Here is a 22,325-nt window from a genome sequence, read left to right as displayed (position 1 = left end):
CATATATCTTAAAGATTTGAAGTTTCTGATTCTACTGATATTATGCCTATAATATTCGGAACTAAGAAATTAGTACGATTGTGACAATTCCAAATATATATATATATATATATATATATAATGATATCATGCCTTGTACTATAAGTCTTTTATTAAAAAAAGTGGACCTTATTGTAAAAAAGTGTGAAAAATTACTCAATTTTTCTTGGTATGATTAATCTTTTTATAAAATGTTTACGTGTCGATATTTACGGGTCGTAACATTAGTCTATATATATATATATAATATTATTTATTGTAAAGTATAACTAGGACGTGGATGGTCTTGATTGGTGGGAGAGTTAATGGAATATCGGTGTTGTCAGGTTAAGTATGCCCCACTTGGACGATGATGCAGAGGTAATTTTTGCACTCACTCATGCATGCAAAGTAAAGATCCCAAGCATATAATATAATAATGAATGGGAATGATGTTCATCATCAGTGTCCCACTTTATGTAACTAGGTAGGTAAATAATTCTAAATTCAAAGTAGTTTTTATTTCTTGATCTTTTTAAGCAAATTAATTAATATATATATATATATATATATATATATAATGCTGCGAATATTCGAAAACTTCAATGTCAATAACAACTTCTTCATCTAATTAATTACTTAATATATAATTACGTAGGATTTTTGAGCTTCCAAAATTTATTTTTGCTCATGTACAAAGAAGATAAAAATCAGTAACTATATTAAAAATGTAATATTAATTTATGTACAACCACAAATTTAATACAAAATACTCGTTCGTCTCCTAATATTTTTATTTAATTAAAGTAAATAAATAATTACATATTTTTTTTGTTGATTTTTATGTGATTCTTATTAAATACAATGATAAAAAAAAGTTAATATATGTTTAATTTTATCATATTTTTAAAAAATAAATTAAAAAACTTAGTTGTTAGAAAAATTAAAAATAAATACATTTTTTAATTGGTAGAAAACTGGTTAGAATCAGTCTGAATCATGTTAAATTGATACATTGAAACAATTCAGCATGAGATGGGTACTTCAAAAATATTCTCATTACAATGTCAAAAACAATACTTTAAATTATAACAACTACAAAGTTAAGTTATTGAAATTTATATGAGTTGAATATAGTTTTATAAAAATTATATCGTTAATAATCAATTATAATTTTATATTCACGAACAACGTAACAAACGAAACAGATATTGAGTTTTGCCAAATTGATTACAAATGACTTTTCAAATAAATTAAATATATCTATTTACAATCTTAATTATGATCGAGAAGGTAATTTGTATTTAAAATCAGTAGTAGCTAGTGATGAAATATACCTAGCTAATTGTACATGACATCTTGAGTTCATGAAATTAATCATTGTTAAGCAAAGACTCAAAGATCAGTAATGTTTTCTAGTACTTTGTTTTAAAAGGGCATATTGTATAAGACGTGTACGTTTTAGATCTGCACAAATAATTTTCCTAAAGTAAAAAGTGAGTAAAATTGAGAAAATGGGTTTAAGACTTCATGCCGCATGCGTGCATGTGTGTGTGTGCATGAGTGGAATATCTATATCTACATCTGCCTTGCCGTAAGAAAACAAGCCACCTAAATTAGGTTTGGCTTTTGCTTTTAGTGGTCATGGGTGGAAGATATATGTCTTCTTTTGCCTTTTGCTCTCTGATAAGCTAATGGCCGCCACTTTTAACTCCCCCAAGTTCCCACTTCTCACCACTTCAGGAGTCCCAAGTGATCCTTAATTGCTCGCCAAGTGCCAAACAAATCTCAAGCATGCATGAGATCTCATTTAAATGAAAATGGTAAAGAAAAAGGCATTGAGTTGGGACAAACCTGCTCACTTTTTCTTTTTTATTTCTTATTTCTAGTTTAATTAATTAAAAGAAGTATGTCTTTTTTGTATTGGAAAATAATTGACAAAAAGTGTGCCAAAGAAAAAAGGAAAAGGAAGGAAAGAATATTTTATCATTACAAGTAAGTGCATCATGAAGGAGAATGTTTACAATCATAGTGGTTACGTGTCACTGGCTAAAACCTCGATCGAAAGACCCATTTCGATCTTTTCCAACTAAAACATAAACCCTAGTATACCAACTTCCTCGTCACTTTTAATAGGTCCGATGTCAAAACCAACTTATGAATTGAAGTGATCATTATGATTTTTAATTACAAGAAAAAGCAACTTTAGTGCTGATAATTGCTTATAGAAAGAACATGCAGACTGACTAAGAGATCATATACTCCATGAAACTTGCTTCTTGACTAAGGGTTCCTATAGTATATGTAAAAATAATCCAAAATAGTATTGTTACCTGAGCTTTGGTGCTCCTACCACTATTACTATTAAATTTCATGTTTGTTTTTTGGTTGAAAAGAAAGGGCACATGCCACCTATTCCCCAGCCAAGGGTACTTACTGACAGTACAAACATTAGGAGGATGAGAAAAGGTAAGTTTCTTGTGGTTTTCCTACCTAGATTTCAACGTATACACACACACATATATAGCAGTGCTACATCCACCAAGCACAAGCTTGGTCCCAAGAAGTGCATTCTTTTTATTCATTTTTTTATAATCTTAAATATTTTTTTAAAAATAAAAAATTTATAACATTATTAAAAAAAATACTTCCTTAATCACTAAGTAAAAAAAAAATAATTATGAACCCAAATTCGCATTCAGTTGGTTTAGCATTTTTGTGTATATATATATATATATATACACGCGCACCAAATGGTAGGACAACTAATCTGAAAACTCCTAATAGAAAATGAGTTTAGGTTGAACAAATACAGTATAATCTCTTTGAAAAAAAATGAATCTATCATAAAAATGAGTCTTTTTAACCGTCTTACTATTTTCAAAAGGGAAAATGCTAAATCCCCCGCTGGGAGCTACCGCTCCCAGTTTTTTTTTTTTTTTTTTTTTTCTTAGTGATTAAGTAAAATTTTTTTAATATTATTGTGATTTTTTTATATATTTTTAAATATTTAAAAATATTAAAAAATGATGTAAAAAAAACACAAAAAAAAAAAAAAAAATTGGCCTAGCGGGAGCCCCAGCGGTGGCCGTAGCACTCCCCTTTCAAAAGACTTGTATGCCATGGACTTGCACAAATAATGTTCCTTATGAACAAGTGGTTAACAAATTATTCAATGCACAAACATACAAAAAAAAAAAAAAAAAAAGCGCACAACGATGCTTGGTTGTCATAGGAATAATCAAAGTAGTACCCGTTTTACTCTATTCTATGCTGGGTTCAGTACTTGTCCAAGAGGACAAAGTATATGAACCATTTGTGGTGTGGCATCAAGTCTTAAAGTGCATTTTAAAAGTGGTAATACCAACAAGTGGGGATCAAACACACGTAGGGAATTTTCGAAAGGCAAGGAAGAATTAGGGGGATTCTCAAAGTCCAGGAGAAAAAAAAGAAAGACAAACAACACAAAAAGAAGAAGGATTCTCAGTGTTTGAGTGGTCATTGTGTTCTAAAAAACATGTAGAGATGCTGAGAAGGACCTGTTTATTATTTATAACAAGGAATAAATATGAAAGACAAGGGGTAGGAAAAAATTGGACAAATAAGGAAGTTTAGAAACAAAGGTACAAAAATTTTATATGCATTTATTTTTGTATATTTTTTGTACATTTTATTAATATAATTAGTTACTTTTTTTTTAAATTAAAATAATTATTTTGATCAATTAAATCAATCGAGTGTACAATAAATATACAAAAATAGCTACATCTAACGTAATCAAATTATTTTTTATTATAAAATATATATATTTACACGTCTGCCTGTAAAAATATCTTAAATCCAACGAAACCACAATTTTGCCATTTTTGTCGGCTGTCTCTTACCCTTTAATCATTCGATTGGGGATTGAGGCCGGCCCACAAAAGTCCGATTGCCGCTTGCATTAATCATCCTCATGTGACGTGGGGTTCACATGTTAGATTTTATTAATTAAATAAAAAATTTATTTATTTTGGATATTTCAAATAGTAGTATATTTATTTTCATCTATATATATATGTAGAGTTTTGCTATATATAAACACAGTTACGTATTAATCTGTATACCAATACTAATTCATTCATATTTAAAATTTAAATTAATATTATTTTTAATAAAATTTACTTTTTAACCAATCACATTACATTGGTGTATAAATTAGTATATAATTGTGTTTGTAATTATATTTTTCCATATATATGTGTGATAACATGTGCTTTGATGGATATAGTCAATTCATATAAAGCAAATCCAAGATTTTGAAATGTTTGGAGGAAATATTAGTCCTAAGACAAGCACACTTTATATAAAATCATTCTCACTATAATATTGTCTTAAAGTGAAGAGTTACATATGTAAGTCGTTCGCAAGGATACTCGACACTTCACAGACAAGAATTTTCTCTCCTTGATCCTAAAAGAGGCTCTATATTACAGCCTTTTTAAAATTCATTATGGTTTTTATTATGAGTAATTCTAGATATAATTTTAAAGTTTGTATGTATCATATATTCATTTTGAAAATAAGTGAGATCTATCATTAAAAAATAATTTTCTCGTATGAGTTTTAAATTTATCCTTTTTTGTATATATATGCAAGACTTGCATAACGTTTGATTGTAAATATCATTTCTCTTTCATTATCTATCCTCTTATTTATTGGAATACGAATTGATTTTATTATACCTAATAATTATAAGGAAAAATATAGTTATAAGTACAATTGTGCACTAATCTGTGCATCAATCTGATGTGATTGGTCAAAAAGTAAATTTTATTAAAAACAGTGTTAATTTAAATTTTAAGTATGAATAAATCAATATTGATACATAGATTAGTACGCGACTATACTTGTATGTAGCAAAACTCTAATTATAAAGACAAAAAAAAATTAATGGGTCACATTTCTCCACCCAATTTGGAATAGATGGGCTAAAAATTTAAGAAAGGGGTGGAATTTAGGAAAGGGGTGGGCTAGATGGCCTTGCCTTACTTCCTCTTGAGTAAAAAAAAAAAAAAAAGTATATTGGGCTGCAATTACTCATTGCCCATGGGGTTCTTCTTTTCTTTCTGGCGGGTCCGATTTCTGTTTTACATCAAAAGTGGATTTGACGACACTGACAGAGCCTGCATTGTCGATTTGTTGGAGAATGGTTTCCTTCCAAGTCTCCAACAATATATGCAGACTAGTGTTTGGGTGAACGGCTGAGAGAACGATGGTGGAAATAAAGCACAGGAGCCACGCTTTCCATCTCTTCCGGGCTTTCGCTGATCTGCAGTGGCAGATGGGAAATATAGGCAATCCTTTTGAATGGTATGAATTTGGATGAGTTACCGAAGAATGTGATGAAACATGTATCCCACATTTATTTTCTCTCTTCCAGCAAAACCTGGACCGGAACCTTCCTTAGAGTGATATTATTGCAATCCCCAGTCACAGATACAATCAATCAAATTGTGCAACAAATCCTAGATGAAAACGTAAGCCCTATTTAAATGTTGAGTTGAGTTGAGTTCTTTATAAATAGTAATAAATTGAGATGATTAAGTGAGTTTTATAGAACCCATCTAAGATGAGTTTAGATGTATTTAAATGTTAAAATGAGTTTAAATATATTTATAAGAAGTTGGAAAAGGTTATAAGTCTCCCGCATGTAAAGAAATGTTGAGTTGCAAAAAGTTGTGTGTTGTAAGTGTAAAGAAATTTTGACCAGTTGATATAAGTTTAGAGATTTGTGAGTTTTATGTTTGGATGTTAAACTCAAGTTAAAATTAGATTAAACTCTGACCAATTTAGTCCAAGTTCTATACGAGGCCGTACTGATCCTAGGACAAGCATTATATACCAGACGTTCTGGATTTGAAACTCTACATTTATATTCTTGGAGCCATCGGAGAACTATGTTTACATTTTCAAGGCAATCAAATAACTTCTATTTGAATTATCTGAAATACACTTACGAGAAACTCTAATCAATTCAAAGTTTTAATTTTGAAAAAGCTAAAGTCATAAGATAATTAAAAGAGAATTTAAATTTCAGAAATACTTTTGAGTTCCAAAATAGTGTCCCGAATATATGTGTGTGTGTTTTTTTTTTTAATTTAGTGAATAAGAAAGTGTTTTTTAGTAATTTTATAAATTTTTTTATTTTTTAAAAAATATTTAAAAATATAAATAAATAAATAAATAAAATTTAACTTATTTGATGAGTTTTCGGGCTACATCCTTAGGTGGATGTAGCACTACTCTTTAAATTTAGAGTTGGGCCGGGATGAACTTTGATAATCACAAAGTCAAGTCTGAAATTAGGAGATGCACATATTGTTGGGGTTGGTGGTGAAGCCTCGGGGAGAACCATAACATGGAGTGGCAAAAGGTGTGCATTCATCAAATCTTGACTCATCCCTATTAGAAGCTAGTGTGAATATATTCCTTTATTCTCATCTGTAAAGTGTAAAGGAACCCTAGTTCATTAAGTGAGTCAATATTGCAAATACATCAATGCATTGGGTCCAATTATTCTTTTGTAAACCCCACTAACGAAAAAGAGAGAAGAGACTTTTAACATATAAGTAAAAAAAAAAATGTTAGATATAATTTTAAGATGTATAAACGGTCAATTTAATAAAGTAAAAATCAAATGATTGTGAGTCCCATGTGACACTTAAGAAACAAGTGGGTCTCATGACCTCCTAGAATTACAATAAATCACACATACTTTATAGGATTTTGTGTGGTTCAATTGCTGCAAAATATCTGATTCGCTATAATAAAATAAAAGACATCTAATTCGTTTGATCATATATTTATTTGCCTATCTTAATATTGTGTTTGACCAAGACTAGAGATTATGCACCTCCTTTTTTTTTTTTTTTTTTTAATCATTACTAACCTTTATCGATTGCTTAGTAAACTAAAACAAATGGGCATAAAGACGGGTGTGATAAAAGAAGAAAAAGAATATGCTTATACAAAAAGTGTTAGATTGTAGAAAGATAATTTATAATGGTGTCCGGACTCCGGCTACTATGCCGCCCTATTCATACTGTTGGGTGGTATCGGTTTTTTTTTTTCATAATTTTTAATCACTTTCTTAATTATTAAGTAAAAAAAATATACCAATACACTTAAAATCACTAAGTTAAATTTTTTTTTTTTACCCAACAGTCAAACTAAGCGGTCAACCCTAGGCGACAAAGAGGCTTTTTCCTTTATAACCTGGTGTGACTTGTTTAAACTATATAATAAAAATAATTTTATAGTCTTATAAACCATGTTAAATTATATCAATTTATAGATAATGTGATCACTTCGTTGACTAGGCTTGGTTTGTTTTCATAATTTTATTTTATTTAATTATTATAATTATTTTAAAAATTTTTAAATAAAATATAAAAAATAATTTAAGTTTTTCAAATTTTAAAATAAAAATAATATTTTAATAATATTTAATTATTTTTTAATTTTCATCTCACCGGTTCTGATCTCTTTGTATAAAACGAGGCCTGAAAAGTATCCAAACAAAATTGGGGGTAGAATGGTCAAATGATGGTTAATTAGAGTGGCGATAATCTAGAATCGAATCCCAAGTCCTTTTTAATATGCCTTTTTTAGCTCTTTTCTGTAGCGTTCATATTTTTTACAGTGAAAATATTTTATTTTATTTTATTATTATAAGTTTTTAAAATTTTATATAAAATATAATAAATAATTTAATTTTTTTTAAAATTTCAATAATGATAATATTTTATTTAGTTTTTAATTTTTATTTAAATTCATTTTATTTTATCTTACTGTACAAACAGCACTTTAGTGTGTTATGCTTGTACTGTAGATACCCCTCTCTCTCTACCATTATATCGGGCAACCGAAGCACTGTGCTATCCTCGGCTCTTGCCTTGTGTCCATTATTCTAAAACTGACCGATACTTTTCGGGCATTCTCTGACTCTCTCTCAGGTCACAACGCTTCTCGAATCCAGGTAGGTACGCTTCTTCTCCTTACGGCGACGTTTTCTAAAACAGAACTCGATTCCGCCTTTCTTCTTCTTCGTCCTTTTCTTGAACTTTCACCTCTCATGTTGCTTCTTTCTCCTCTCACTTTCTTTTTCTTTCTCCACCTTTTGGTGCTTTCCCACTGATTTTCAGCTTCTTGGCTAGTTTCCTTCCATTTTCTCGGAAAATCTCTCGTTTAAAACTGCGACGCTTCGCCTCAAACTCCTCAGGTAGTTTTTGAATGATTATGGTCCTTCATTCCTTGTCTTCTCATTTATGACAATTTTTTTGCGAGGGAGGGTCGCTTTGGTATTTGAAATTGAACTTTTTAAGGGGAAGATCGAACGGTGGGGGCCGAACAGGGAAGAGATCTATTGATTGGAGGATGATGTTTGTTTTGTCTGTGACAGGACGAGAGAGTTCCGTACAAATGGAGACCAAAAGCAGTTTTGTTGACGCTATGGTTACCGTTAACCAGGGTTCGTTGCTAACGTGCGCTTGGGAAACTGTAGCACCTCTCCTTATCTGGATTTTTTTCACGGTGCCCCAGCTTCCTTCAGCTCGAGTGAGTTTCATTAATTACTACTACTCTTTTGTTTTAATTAGTTTATTTTTCCACCAAAATTATGAGTTAGTAGTTGAGGATTCTACATTTCCTGATTCTCATCGGAATTTCGAAGTTGAATTCCTTTTTTCTTTTAATAAAAAGCTAAATTATATTTTTGGGGCTTTTGCTAAAATACGCAGCCAGCAGATAAAGTTTTAAGGGTAGCACTTTAAAAAATATATATATATTTACTTAATCATTAAAAAAAAGAAAAAAAGAAAAAAAGGCAGCGGTAGCCCCAGCCCCTAAGCATTTTCCAAGTATAATCTCACTGGTTATGGTTGGTTCTAGGTGGTCCCTCGTCAGGAAATATCGATCTAATTTCAGTTGAAAAGTCAAAGCTGGAGAAAAAAAAAATCTCGTGTTTTGATTTCTCCTTAAGGGGTAGATTTTTTTTTTTAAAAGGATTTGTCTGTGGTTAGCGATATTCAATTAAATTGGATGATAATTTCAGTAGGGGAGCCGTCTTTACGAAGACATCTTAAAATTAAAATGTGATTACATATACAAAAATTTTAGATATAATTATTTTTACATATTTTATTAATGTGATTGAGTGCATCATTTTTTTATATAAAAAATTATTTTAATCAATCACATCAATATAATATATAAAGAATATATAAAAATAATTATATCTAACAGAACTTTTTAATTATTTAAAATTTTTTATGAATTAAATATTTTTTATCCATTTTTGTCATGGATGGTCACTAAGTGAGGTCTTGTTTGGATTTAAAAATCATCTCAATTTATTTTATTTAATTATTATAATATTTTCAAATTTTTAAATAAAATAAATAAATAATTTAATTTTTTAAATTTAAAAATATAATATTAAAAAATAATATTTTAATAATATTTTATTTAACATTTATTTTTTATTTATTTTTTTATTTTTTTCATCTCAACTTCTGACACCTTTTTAGGCCTGCCCATTTTTGTGGAGTACGGATGGTACTGCCGACTGATGCCCATTTTTTGAATGCTAGTATTTTTGGAAAAAATATCATTTTTATAAATTTTCAACTTCTCTATTTTAAATGTAAAAAGTTTTTGTAAATAATGAAACTTTCTCTATCTTTATTTAACAAACAATGCTTTGATTTCAAACAGATCTGGTTATAACATAGTTTTAAAAAAATATACTTCATTTATTAATAGCAGACATTATAACTTTGACTTGAAACATATATTACAAGCTAACTACAACATTAATAACTCTTCAGTACACAATTATGACTGATATGGTCTAATCTATATTACAAATCTCTATAGACTACCGTATGAGAGATAACACAACTCAGATCTATCCAAGACAGAGTAAACAAATCTCATATTTTGTCTAAGAACTCTATAGACAAAAGTTTAATAGACACACTCTATGGACAAACGACCAAGAGATTGTTTTTTCTGTTTTTATTTTTCTAAAATAAAAGACAGTAGAAATTAAAGATATATAAAAAAATGAATTATATCTTGAAAAGACATAAATCCGTATTTTCAATTTTAGAGAAAAAAATTACAAACAAAGTGATTGACTGCCTCTACTAACGTAGTTTATTCAAGGATTGTGTAAAATAAAGTTTTGCTAGTAAACTTTATAAGGAAAAAAATCATATATTATACAGTACCGTACGTACGTAGCCTCTACTGACGGCCGAAAACCTTTCAATGAGCATACATATAAATAAGACTCATGGAAATGCTTTCGACGTGCACACTGCCTCACATTGGTACGCATTTCTGCCTCATGCATGCTCTAATCCTCGTATCTCAATCCATTCTTTGTCTAGGATTCTGGCTCATTCCTTGTTATTATATATGAGAGAATTCTTGAATACTGTGGAAATATCGTTGTTATCGTAGATTGTCTTAACATGTTCTTTCTGTATCCCCTTCTGCGGGCACATTGTCTTCTATGTTTGGAAAGAATAAATTAAGCCGTTTTACAGACCGTTCATGTGGCTCTTGATTTGATCAAGATTTGTGCTGGTGGGTGGACACCAATTAATTCTAAAAACGCTTCTTTTTCTTTTTTTGTAATAACTTTTTCATGTATTTTGCTAGTGGTAATGGAGTAATTGTTGAGGATTTTCACCCCTTTCATTGAATGTACATTAATATAGTATTTGTTTAGAAAAAAAAGGAAATATTAACATGCTTTTCATATTTCTCATCTTAATTTCATATTAAGATGTTGTATTTCTGCCGCAACATTGAATTGTTCTCGCCACAGTTCCGGTTTGGGTGTCAATTCCCTCACTGGACTTCTTCGCCCTGGCAGTTATGGCACTCTTAACTAGACTCTTTCTAGCAACATAGGTACTAGGCATTTGGATCCATCACAAAGCAAATCGACACCTATTTAAGCGAATTGAATCACATCCGCTCAAGTTTCATTTTGAAACCACCTAAAATATCTGAGTCTGAGATTTCACTACATGATATCATTTCTTCTTAATTGTCATTGACGTGGCTATCAACAGTACTGTGTTCATGGTTTTGATTTGGTATATTCCCCTAAGTACCAACATCTTTGGTCAAGTAGCTTTGTTTCTGTACCATTCAAGCATATTGCAATCAGTCTACTTGCACATGCAATGGTGCCTGTCTGGTTGGTTTATGTTTTTGTTCCTATTGCAAGTTTGTTTATGAATCATTTTATCAGGATCCTTCTGGGTTGTCACCAACTTCAAGATCCAAAAGTGAAGAAGTTGATGGTGGGGAAGATGGAGGTGAAGACAACAAGGGCAATGGTGATTATGATGGCGACAAAGGAGATGGTGACTTCGGTGAAGACAAAGAGGAATTCCCTGCAGAAGAGGGAGGAGGTAATGGAAATAATCCAAACAGCAACAGCGACAAGTCTAAGAAGGGGCACGATGAAGGCCAGGCTGGTGGAGCTGGGAACGAGAATGCAGATGGGGAGGACGAGGAAAATGACAATGACCATAATGATGATGGAGATGAAGAAGAAGAAGAAGAAGATAATGAAGAAGATGAAGGTAATGAGGAAGATGAAGCTGGGGATGAGGAAGAGGAAGAAGCTGTGGAGGAAGAGGAGCAACCAGAGGAGGAAGCAGAAGAGGATGAGGAAGAAGAGGCCCTTCAGCCACCAAAGAAGAGGAAGAAGTAGGAGGAAATTCAGGGTTTATGTGCATATTTCAAGTATGCAACATAGCTCTTAGGGGCAAATTAATTATGATGGTTGCAACTCGGGTACCTAATCATTAGGTTTTAGTTCTGAAAACTTTGGAAGTTTGATTCGAGGATGTTGGTCTCCTGGACATGTTTTTTTTTTTTAATATTCTGATTTAATTTTAAGTGACTCTCAGACTAATCATGTTTAAATTTCATGTCAAAAAATTACCCTCTAACAAGTGAAGGTGAAAATGTAAATTTGTTTAATTTTAAAGGCACAAAAAATAAAAATAAAAATATTTTCTTTTACCTAATAGAGGAAGTTTTTTTAAACAATCCTTTTTATTCATCGATTCTAATCTACATTCTTTATTTTTATTAAAATTATGTTAAGTTATATAATAAATATAAATTTAAAATTTAGACCATAAAAAGAAATGATTACATAATGGAATATATATTGTGTACCCTCCAAGACAAATACCGCATTGGAAACTAAAGAAGCAACAACACCAAGTTGCCCAATCTAATAACGCTTCCAATAGAAATACTTGTTCCATTACAATGAACATTTCACGGATGAAAAATTTTCCTTATTTTATTCGAGGATTGTGTAAAATCTCTATTAATGAAAACTACTAGGGACACAAGCTATCCCACACAAAAATTTGAAAAAGTATTGGCATTAGCCACTATTTGGCATTAGTCAAAATACACCTTACGTGACTAAGCAAAATAACCAATTTCTCCCTAAGTAAATTGTCCAATTTCTCCCTAAGCCCAAGACCCTGAAGCCCCCCACTCCCAAAAATGGCAAACGACCGGGAGTATGTGTGCTGCGATGGAAAGGGAGGAAGGGGTGACTTAGGTTCGACAGTGGGGGTTGTTAGGAGGTCGTGGGGCTCATTGGTGGTGGCTAGGCTGGCGTACGGCGACGGCATCGTGGCGAGAAATGGGAAGACCCATTGCGGGTTGTGAGCTGCGATGGAGAGGGAGGAGAGGGTTGCCGTGACTTGGGGGACAGTGGGGGTTGCTGGGAGGTCGTGGGGCTCGGTGGTGGTGGCTGGGCTGGCGTACCACGGTGGCGGCATTGTGGTTAAGTTCATGTAAGACCCATTTCGGGAGAGGAGAGGGGGTTGCGCGTGGGAGCTGCCGTGGACGCTCGAAGGTGACTAGAGGGTCGCCAGTGTGAGGGAGAGCTAGTAAGGTGGTCGGTGGCGCTGCTGGTGGCCGACAGTGGCAGACAGAGGCTGAACGCGATGCAGATTGCTTGGCTGGGCTCGATGGTGGTGGTTGGGAGGAAGGAGTACGCGGTGTGGTAAGGGAGGAGTATACGATGTAGTTGATTCCACTGGTACCAGTGGTGGGGCTGGAGGTTGACGACGGCGACAATAGCAGCGACAAGAGGGGGAAACCATGTAGGAGAACTCATTTCGGGTTGAGAGAGGGGGTTGCGCGTGGGGGCTATTGTAGAGGCTTGAAGTTGGCCTGCGTGAAGGGGAGCTGATGGTGGTAGCCGGTGACTGCAGGTGGCGCACGGCGGAGCTGGGTGAGTTGAGAGAGGGAATCGGGTAGGGGGGAGAGGATGCACATTGGTCTTTTTAAAAAAAAAAAAAAAAAAAGAAACAAATTTACACGTAAGGTGTGCTACGGATCAGCTGTGAACAGTGGCTGATCCATAGCAAAGCTCCAAAAATTTTTACACACTGATGTGTCATGTCAATTTTTTTTTATTCTTTTCACTACCGCACACAGTTTCCCTCCCTCCTCTCTCTCTCTCTTCTACTCTCTTCTCTCCATTTTCATTTCTCTCTCTCTCTGACTCTTCAAACTCTTTTCTCTCCATTTTCGTCTCTCTCTCTCTCTCTCTCTCTCTCTCTCTCTCTCTCAAACTCTTGAAACTCTTCTCTCTCCATTTTCGTTTCTCTCTCCCTTCCCCTCCCCCCCTCCCTCCCTCCCCCCCCCCTCTCTCAAACTCTTCTCTCTCCATTTCGACTGGTGGTTCAAAATCAAGAGCTTGCTCTCCTGATTTTGATGCTTCGTTTTTCATCCTAATTTTACATTTTCATTTTGATCTTGATTTTGATGTTGCATTTTTCATCTTGCTCTTGATGCTGCATTTTTGGTATTCTTCATGATTCTTGGACCAACATGAATGTTGGCTTCCCATTTTTGTTAACAAAAATAGTAAAAATGCCAACGTCGATGATGAAACAAGGGTCGTCGGTAACGTAAAGAACATGAGTGGGGAAACAATGTCTTAAGGATGCATATAGGAGTGGGGATACAAAGTGAAAAAAAAAAACACGAAAAAAAATACCTTACCGGCTGACGGCGGGGATTACAAAATGGAAAAAACCAAAAATGCAGGTGTTGCCTAGATGACTAACACAAAAGGGGGGTGAATTGAGTTGTATTAAAAAAATAACAATTATAAATCAAATATATAATATAAAATATAAACAAAATATAAAATAACAATAAATATAAAGAGTAAGGGTAAGAGAGAAGCAAACTCAGTATGTTAACGAGGTTCGGCCCCACTGCCTACGTCCTCGCCTCAAGCTACCCCTTGAGGATTCCCAAATTCACTATTCAACCTCATTCAGGTGGAGATAGAAACCTATTACACCTTTGAATAACACCGCTATAAAAGATCCGTGTAGAACACCCTCTACACTTGCAATCACCTTACACGTAGTGATTCAACTATTCCCCGTGTAGAATACTTTCTACACGCACAAGGGTTATACACACCATTTTTCTGATACAAGAGCTGATAGTGGGTAAGTTATCAGAAAACACTCCTCAATGAGTGAAATAAGAACAATACAGTGCAAACTACATCTCTCAAAATGAACAAGAATTAAGGCTCAATGCTTAGAGAAGAGAGAATGAAAGTTTTGAATGAATGTTGTATGCTCTTGGTGTTGTGAATGTGAAGCTCTCAAATGATCTATTTATAGGCATATGAGACTTCATGTTCAAATTTAAAAAGATTCACATGTCAGAGACAACATCATTCACTTTTTCAAAAAAATCAAACCTAATCTTTTACTTTTGGCATATGACAAAAGGAGTACACTTTCCTTTTCAAAAAATTCAAACCTAATCTTTTACTTTTGGCATATGACAAAAGGAGCACATTTTCCTTTTCAAAAAATTCAAACCTAATCTTTTACTTTTTGTATATGACAAAAGGAGCACACTTTACTTTTCAAATTTTTCAAACAAAATCATCTACCTTTTGTATAAGTCTAAAAAAGCATCAATCACTTTTGAAAATATTCAAATAAAACATGCACATGTGAAAGATCACAATCAATCATCTTTAATATTTTCAAAATTCAACCCTTTAATCAAGGCATGCACATGTAAAAGATGACAATCAATCATCTTTAATATTTTCAAAGTTCAACCCTTTAATTAAGGCATGCACATGTAGAAGATGACAATCAATCATCTTTCAAAATTTTCAAAAATATTCATGCACATGTGGAAAATGTATTTTAATGCTTTATGATAAAATATTAATTTTGAGCATTAATCCTAATTTTGAATTTTGAAGAGATTTACAACATTACTCTATAACTTTAATGTGAACTTGTTCCCTTCTTGCTCATACTTATTTCATTTATGTGCTTGACTCCATTGTGTAGACAACTTGAACTTGAGACTTCTTTATTCTTTGAATTCATTTGTTATCATCAAAATTCATGTGTAGATATATAATTACACAAAACTTGAAACCTTGGGTTCAACAATCTCCCACTTTTTGATGATGACAAATACTTGATAGAACCTGAAGCCTGTATTGATACTTAAGCTCCCCCTGAGAATGTGCGTTAGTTTTTCAAGCAAAAGTATAAATATAATTCCAAGCATATATAATAAGTTTAGCAATTCAAACAATGTTAATATTCTAATCTAAAACTTCTCCCCCTTTTGGTATCATTAAAAAGGATTGGCAGCAAGTAAATGGACTGAAAAAAACGATGCGTTTAATAATCACTGTAGATAGTTGAAAAAGGAGTCGTCCGTGATCTGACAAATGCTGCAAAGTCTCGAGGCCTAACTCTATGAATTTAGTGCGGCTGGAGATTTAAACAATCGTCTGATGTTGTTGACAAACGTGATTGAAGACTCTGAGTTTCTATGAAAAAATGATCATTTTCATCTATCAGATGCCAAAAAAATACATCGCTTCTTGACCTGAGTTCTGTTTTTCAACAACGATAGAATGGCTGAGTAATTCTCTTCCACTAATGTTCCAGACTTGAATCAGGAACCCTTGACGCATCAATCATCAATCTTCTCTCATGAGACCGTCAATACCATGATAGGAGCAGAGAACCGTTTTTCTAGTAAGGCTGATTCTGAGATTATTGCAGAATCAAGAATGCTCAGTAGTCAATATGCTGCCTCTGTTACGATCATGTCTCGCAGGTTAATGGCGAGGGTGAGTGAGATTGATCATCTTAACATGCAAATATCTGAGTTACGACAGAAGCTTGCTAATAAGGATAGTGAGAATAAAAGGCTAAAGAAAGAAAACCAAGAGTTGAAAAAATTTGCAGATTGGTATGCTCATGATCTGCAACCACGAATAGAGGAGCTGGAACGAGAAAGGGTTCAGATACAAGGTCAACATCGGCAGATAACAACAAAGGTTCATCGTTTACTAGAAAAATAGGGACAATCTACTGTTAATCTCGCTGACTTAGTAAGAAAACTTTTGACAATGTGTGTCCAGCATATCTTGTATTTCTTTTGACTAAATAAGATTTGAAAAGACAATAGTTTGTCTTATTCTTTATGCTATCTCTATAAAATCAGTCATGAAGTTCATCCAATCCGCATCAAGTTTTCTTCTCATCTCTATAACTCATTTGCATTCTTTCAACATTCTCGTTTTAAGCCTTCTATTCTTTTCTCAATGGCTCATTCTTCTAACATTTTTCTAGATCCATCCATGAGGCATTCTGCATCTCAACCTCCTGTCCTTTCTACAGCTGCCATTGGTGCCATGTTGCAGCAGGAAAATAATAATTTGACTAATATGTCAGATTCTGATACTATTTATGACTTGGTGAGTCTTGGGACTCGCTATTCTTCCTCTATTGTTGCTTTTTCTCAGCGGCTACAAGCCAAAAATCATGAAATTGAAAAACTCAAAGAACAAATTGTTGTACTTCAACGAATTGTTCAAGAGTCTCACACAAGAGAATGAATCATTCGGCAGAAGAATAAACAGTTGAAATCTTTATTAGATTCTTCATTCCGCTTGCCGGTTCCCATAGATAAGAATGACATGATATTGTATGAAGAGAATGAGCATCTCAAACATGAGGCTAAGAATCTCAAGTTTATGTAAAAGTATTTAAAAAATCTATTTCTATTTTTATTGACTCTAGTCTATCTTTTAAGAGATATTCATAGCATGCATCATACATATTTCTCTTCTGATCATACATAATCTATCTTCTGGTAAAGGCTTTGTGAAAATATCTGCTAACTGATCGTGTGTGTTTGTGAATTCTAGTACCATATCGCCTTTCTGCACATGATTTCGAAGAAAATGATATTTTATTTCAATATACTTAGTTCTAGAATGTTGTATTGGGTTCTTTGAAAGATTTATAGCACTTGTATTATCACATTTAATTGGAATGTGATTATACATGAGTTTAAAATCTTCAAGTTGTTGCTTCATGTAGAGAACTTGAGCACAACAACTACCCGCAGCAACATATTCTGACTCAACAATAGATAGTGCAACAGAATTTTATTTTTTACTAAACCAGGAAACTAGTGCATGACCTAAGAAATGACATGCTCCACTAGTACTTTTTCGATCTATTTTACAGCCAACATAATCTGCATCTGTGTAGCTGATTAGATCGAAAGATGTGTGCTTAGGGTACCATAATCCTAGGTTAATTGTACCACTAAGATATCTAAGAATGCGCTTAACTGCAATTAAATGTGATTCTTTTGGAGATGATTGAAAGCGTGCACATAAGCACACACTAAACATAATATCTGATCTACTGGCTGTTAAATATAATAAGCTACCAATCATACCTCGATATATCTTCGAGTCAACTGGCTTACCGGATTCATCTTTATCAAGTTTAGTTGATGGGTTCATTGGTGTTCCAATTTCCTTAGCATTTTCCATCCCAAACTTCTTCAGTAATTCCTTAATATATTTTGATTGATTGATGAATGTCCCACTTTTTGCTTGCTTAATTTGCAATCCGAGAAAGAATGTAAGTTCTCCCATCATGCTCATCTCAAATTCTTCCTACATAGTCTTAGCAAAAACTTGACACATATTTTCATTAGTAGCACCGAATATTATATCATCAACATAAATCTGAATCAAAAGAATATCATCATTTTCATATTTAATGAAAAGAGTTGTGTCGATTTTTCCTCTTGAAAAACCTTTTTCAATCAAGAAACCACTGAGTCTCTCGTACCAAGCTCTAGGAGCTTGTTTAAGTCCATATAGTGCTTTTGTGAATTTGAAAACATGATTTGGGGAAATATGATTTTTAAAACCTGGAGGTTGTTCAACATATACCTATTCATTTATAAAACCATTTAAGAAAGCATTTTTAACATCCATTTGAAAAAGTTTGAAATCTTTATAACAAGCATATGCAAGTAGCATTCGAATAGCTTCTAATCTTGCGACAGGTGCATATGTCTCATCATAATCGATTCATTCTTTTTGATTAAAACTTTGGGCTACAAGTCGAGCCTTATTTCTAGTAATGACTCTGGACTCATCTTTCTTGTTTCTAAAAACCCATTTTGTTCCAATAATAGTATGATTTTGGGTCTAGGAACAAGTGTCCAAACATCATTTCTTTCAAATTGATTCAACTCTTCTTGCATAGCTAGAATCCAAGATTCATCAAGAAGTGCGTTATCAATATTTTTGGATTCAATTTGAGATAGAAAAACATTATGATTGCAAATATTTCTAAGAGATGATCGAGTACTTACACCTTGTAAAGGTTCTCCCAAAATTTGTTTCACTGGATGATCTTTCACAAATTTCCACTGTTTGGTTGCATCTTGTATTAAATTTTGATGATCTTTCCTGATGGCTTTATGTTGAACTTCCTCTATTGTTTTCTCTTTGTTGAGATTGAGACTTTCCGTGTTATTTATACATCATGTTTCTTCATCAATAGATTTCTTGGAGAGTGGAGAATTAGATTCATCAAATACTACATGCATAGATTCTTGTATAGTCAAAGTCTTTTTATTGAATACTCTATAAGCTTTACTATTAGTAGAAGACCCGAGAAAGATACCTTCATCAGATTTTGCATCAAACTTGCCTAAATTATCTCTGTCATTCAAAATAAAACATTTGCATCCAAATACATGAAAGTAACCAATGTTGGGCTTTTTCTCATTCCAAAGCTCATAGGGGGTTTTATCTAACTTAGACCTTAACATAACTCTATTTATAACATAACATGCAGTACTTACCGCTTCGACCCAAAAATAACTAGGCAAGTTGTTCTCATTGAGCATTGTTCTTGCCATCTCTTGAAGAGATCTATTTTTTCTCTCTACTACCCCATTTTGTTGAGGAGTTTGAGGAGCAGAAAAATTATGCACAAAACCATTTTCATCACAAAATGCTTCAATATTTTTATTAACAAACTCTTTTCCCCTATCACTTCGGATACTTGAAATAATATAGTCCTTTTCATTTTGAATTCTCTTGCATAACTTGGTAAAGACATTATGTGCCTCATCTTTATGAGCAAGAAAGATGACCCAAGTATATCTAGAGAAATCATCAACAATAACAAATGCATAATATTTTCCTTCTAGACTTGCAACTCTATTTGGTCCAAAAAGATCCATGTGTATCAGTTGCAATGGTCTAGTAGTGGAAATATGTTTCTTAGTTTTAAAAGAAGTTTTTGTTTGTTTACCAAATTGACATGCATCACAAATTTTGTCTTTAAGAAAAATTATTTTTGGTAAACCTCTCACAAGATCATTTTTTGAAAGTTTGGAAATATGTTCCATGTTGGCATGACCTAATCTTCTATGCCATAACCAACTAGTTTCATTTTGAGCTGAAAAGCAAATAGCATCTTGTGAGGTAATTTCTTCAAAATCGATTGTATAAACATTATTGTTTCTAAAAGCAATAAAACAAATATTACAATCATGATCATTCAAAATAATGCACTTATTCATTTTGAAAGTAACTGTAAATCATTTATCACATAATTGGCTTATGCTTAAAAGATTATGTTTTAGACCTTCAACAAGTAGAATATCTTCAATTATGAGAGAAGATTCATTACCAATTTTACCTATTCCCACGATCTTCCCTTTCGAGTTGTCTCCAAATGTCACGTGTCCTTCTTCTTTAGATCTAAGATCAAAGAACTTAGTCTTGTCTCCCGTCATGTGTCTTAAACGTCCACTATCTAAAAACCACTTGTTTTTGCTTGTGGATGACTTCATGCATACCTATAAAAAAAATTAAAATGATTTTTCTTGGTACCCAAGTTCTTTGGGTCCTTTATTTATTAGTATTAGAAGAAACAAGATTTTTAAGTATCCATATGGCCCTAACAGTCATTGTATGATTTCTTCTAATAGGACAAGTATGATAATTATGACCATTTCTACACTACAAGAAATCTCCCTTTTTGCAGCATTTTTTATTTTGTTGCAATAAAAATCGCTGCAATAGATAGTTTTTTGTAGCAAAATATGTAAGGTTACAAAGATTTCGCTGCAAGAACTGATTTAATGAAGTGGGCCGCTAGGCTTTATTTTTTGTAGCGGAAACTTATTTTATAGCGGCGAACATACGCCTTGCTTTTCTAAAACACTTGTTACAACGGCGTGATACCGTTGCTATTGCCTCAGGGCGCCAAAAATCAAAGGACAATTTATTTTTCCCCCCAAAACAACTCTGTTACCAGCTACCCTTGTCCACTTCAAAGTTCTTGCCGATTTCCTCCACCTTCGGTGCCCAGCTAACCAACGATATACACAAGGTTGGAAATCTACCGTCGATCGTCGAAGAGGTCCCGAACCCTAGATTCTCCACCACTACATTTCCCTTCCGCGGAAGCTACGGTCATCATTTCCTCCCCATCCCGCTCTGTGTGTGTGTGATTAGTGTCGGAGTGGTTTGCCCCTCCGATTTCCAACCGTTGTATCGGACGTAGACATTGTGGAACCTACTGCTACAGGGTATACCTTCCGCCACCACAGGTATCACTGCAACTCATTTTTGTCTCTCTCTCTCTCTCTCTCTCCCCATTCAGCCACGCTCCTTGCTTTACAAAAATTGGAGCTTTTTGTTTGTCTCTGAGGTTATCATAGAAGTTTGAGTGTGAAAGCAGGAATCACTTTCACCATTTATATTTCCTTAATTTTTTCTATGCATCGTTTTTTGTCTACTGCTGAGATGTTGGTTTAGTATGTTCATTAATGGTCGGGTGAAGGAAGCTATTTCCATCCAATATCCTGGAAAATGCAAGTTATTTCGTGAAGTGAGGTTTTAGATGCTATCTAATGTATTAACTTGGTTTTGAAAAGCCTAGAAAAATTTAGGTCTGTAAGTGTATATCAGTAAAATCTAAAATGCTGTTGGCCTTGAGATTTGTATTCCAACGTTAATGCTTTTAGGGCCAACACGAATAAAGTATTTCACTAAAAGTAGGATCTTTTATTAGATTGTGGTGGAACAAAACCTCTAGATTTTTTTGACCATATTTGCAATATCATGTTTTGTTGGAGAGAGAGGAAAGACTAATTTGTTTTCCAGAGGATATAGACCATATTAACTATGTACAGACACTCCATAGCTAGCTTCTGTCCCTAAATTGGTAATGATACAGATTTATCATACATTTTCTTGCAAAGGATACTTGTTTGGTTTTAATTTGTAGAAGTGTCTAGGTTTATTTGCATAATTCAGGTGTGATGGTAGGAAGCCATTACCCCTTTTTTGTGTATCCGTTAATATGTTATTTTTCAAATCCCTTAATGACAGCTTAGGGGTGCAATGTTAAATGTTGCACCCCTATTTTGTATTTTTCCAAATATAGAATCTATGTGTAAATACCTCTCCCTTCTATATAAATGTGTTTTTATCTCTTGTCTTTGCCTTTCCTATAAAGTTACTGCTTTTCATTGTGCTAGTCCAAAACTGTGGCAATACACATGGTCCAAGAGAGAGAGTGATAGAGAGTGAGAGAGAGAGAGAGAGATAAAAGCGTTTGGAAACCATTTGGCATTGCATCGAAAGAGGCAGCAGCAGCTTCTTAGATTGGTTTGCTGTTTATATATAAGATCAGTCCATACATATATCTATATATGTTCATTACAATGTATTTAATGAGTGGGTCTGTATGTTTCTAACCACTGTAGTTCTACTAGTAATACTTTGTAGATGACTTCATTTGATAGTTACCCTTTTATATTAGTGAGTAAAAATTTAGCTTTTCATCTGGCTAATT

The sequence above is a fragment of the Carya illinoinensis genome, chromosome 6 (genome assembly GCF_018687715.1).
Source record: "Carya illinoinensis cultivar Pawnee chromosome 6, C.illinoinensisPawnee_v1, whole genome shotgun sequence".
Classification (NCBI taxonomy): Eukaryota; Viridiplantae; Streptophyta; class Magnoliopsida; order Fagales; family Juglandaceae; genus Carya; species Carya illinoinensis.
The sequence above is the reverse complement of the archived record's forward strand: the minus strand, read 5'-3'. Positions refer to the sequence as shown.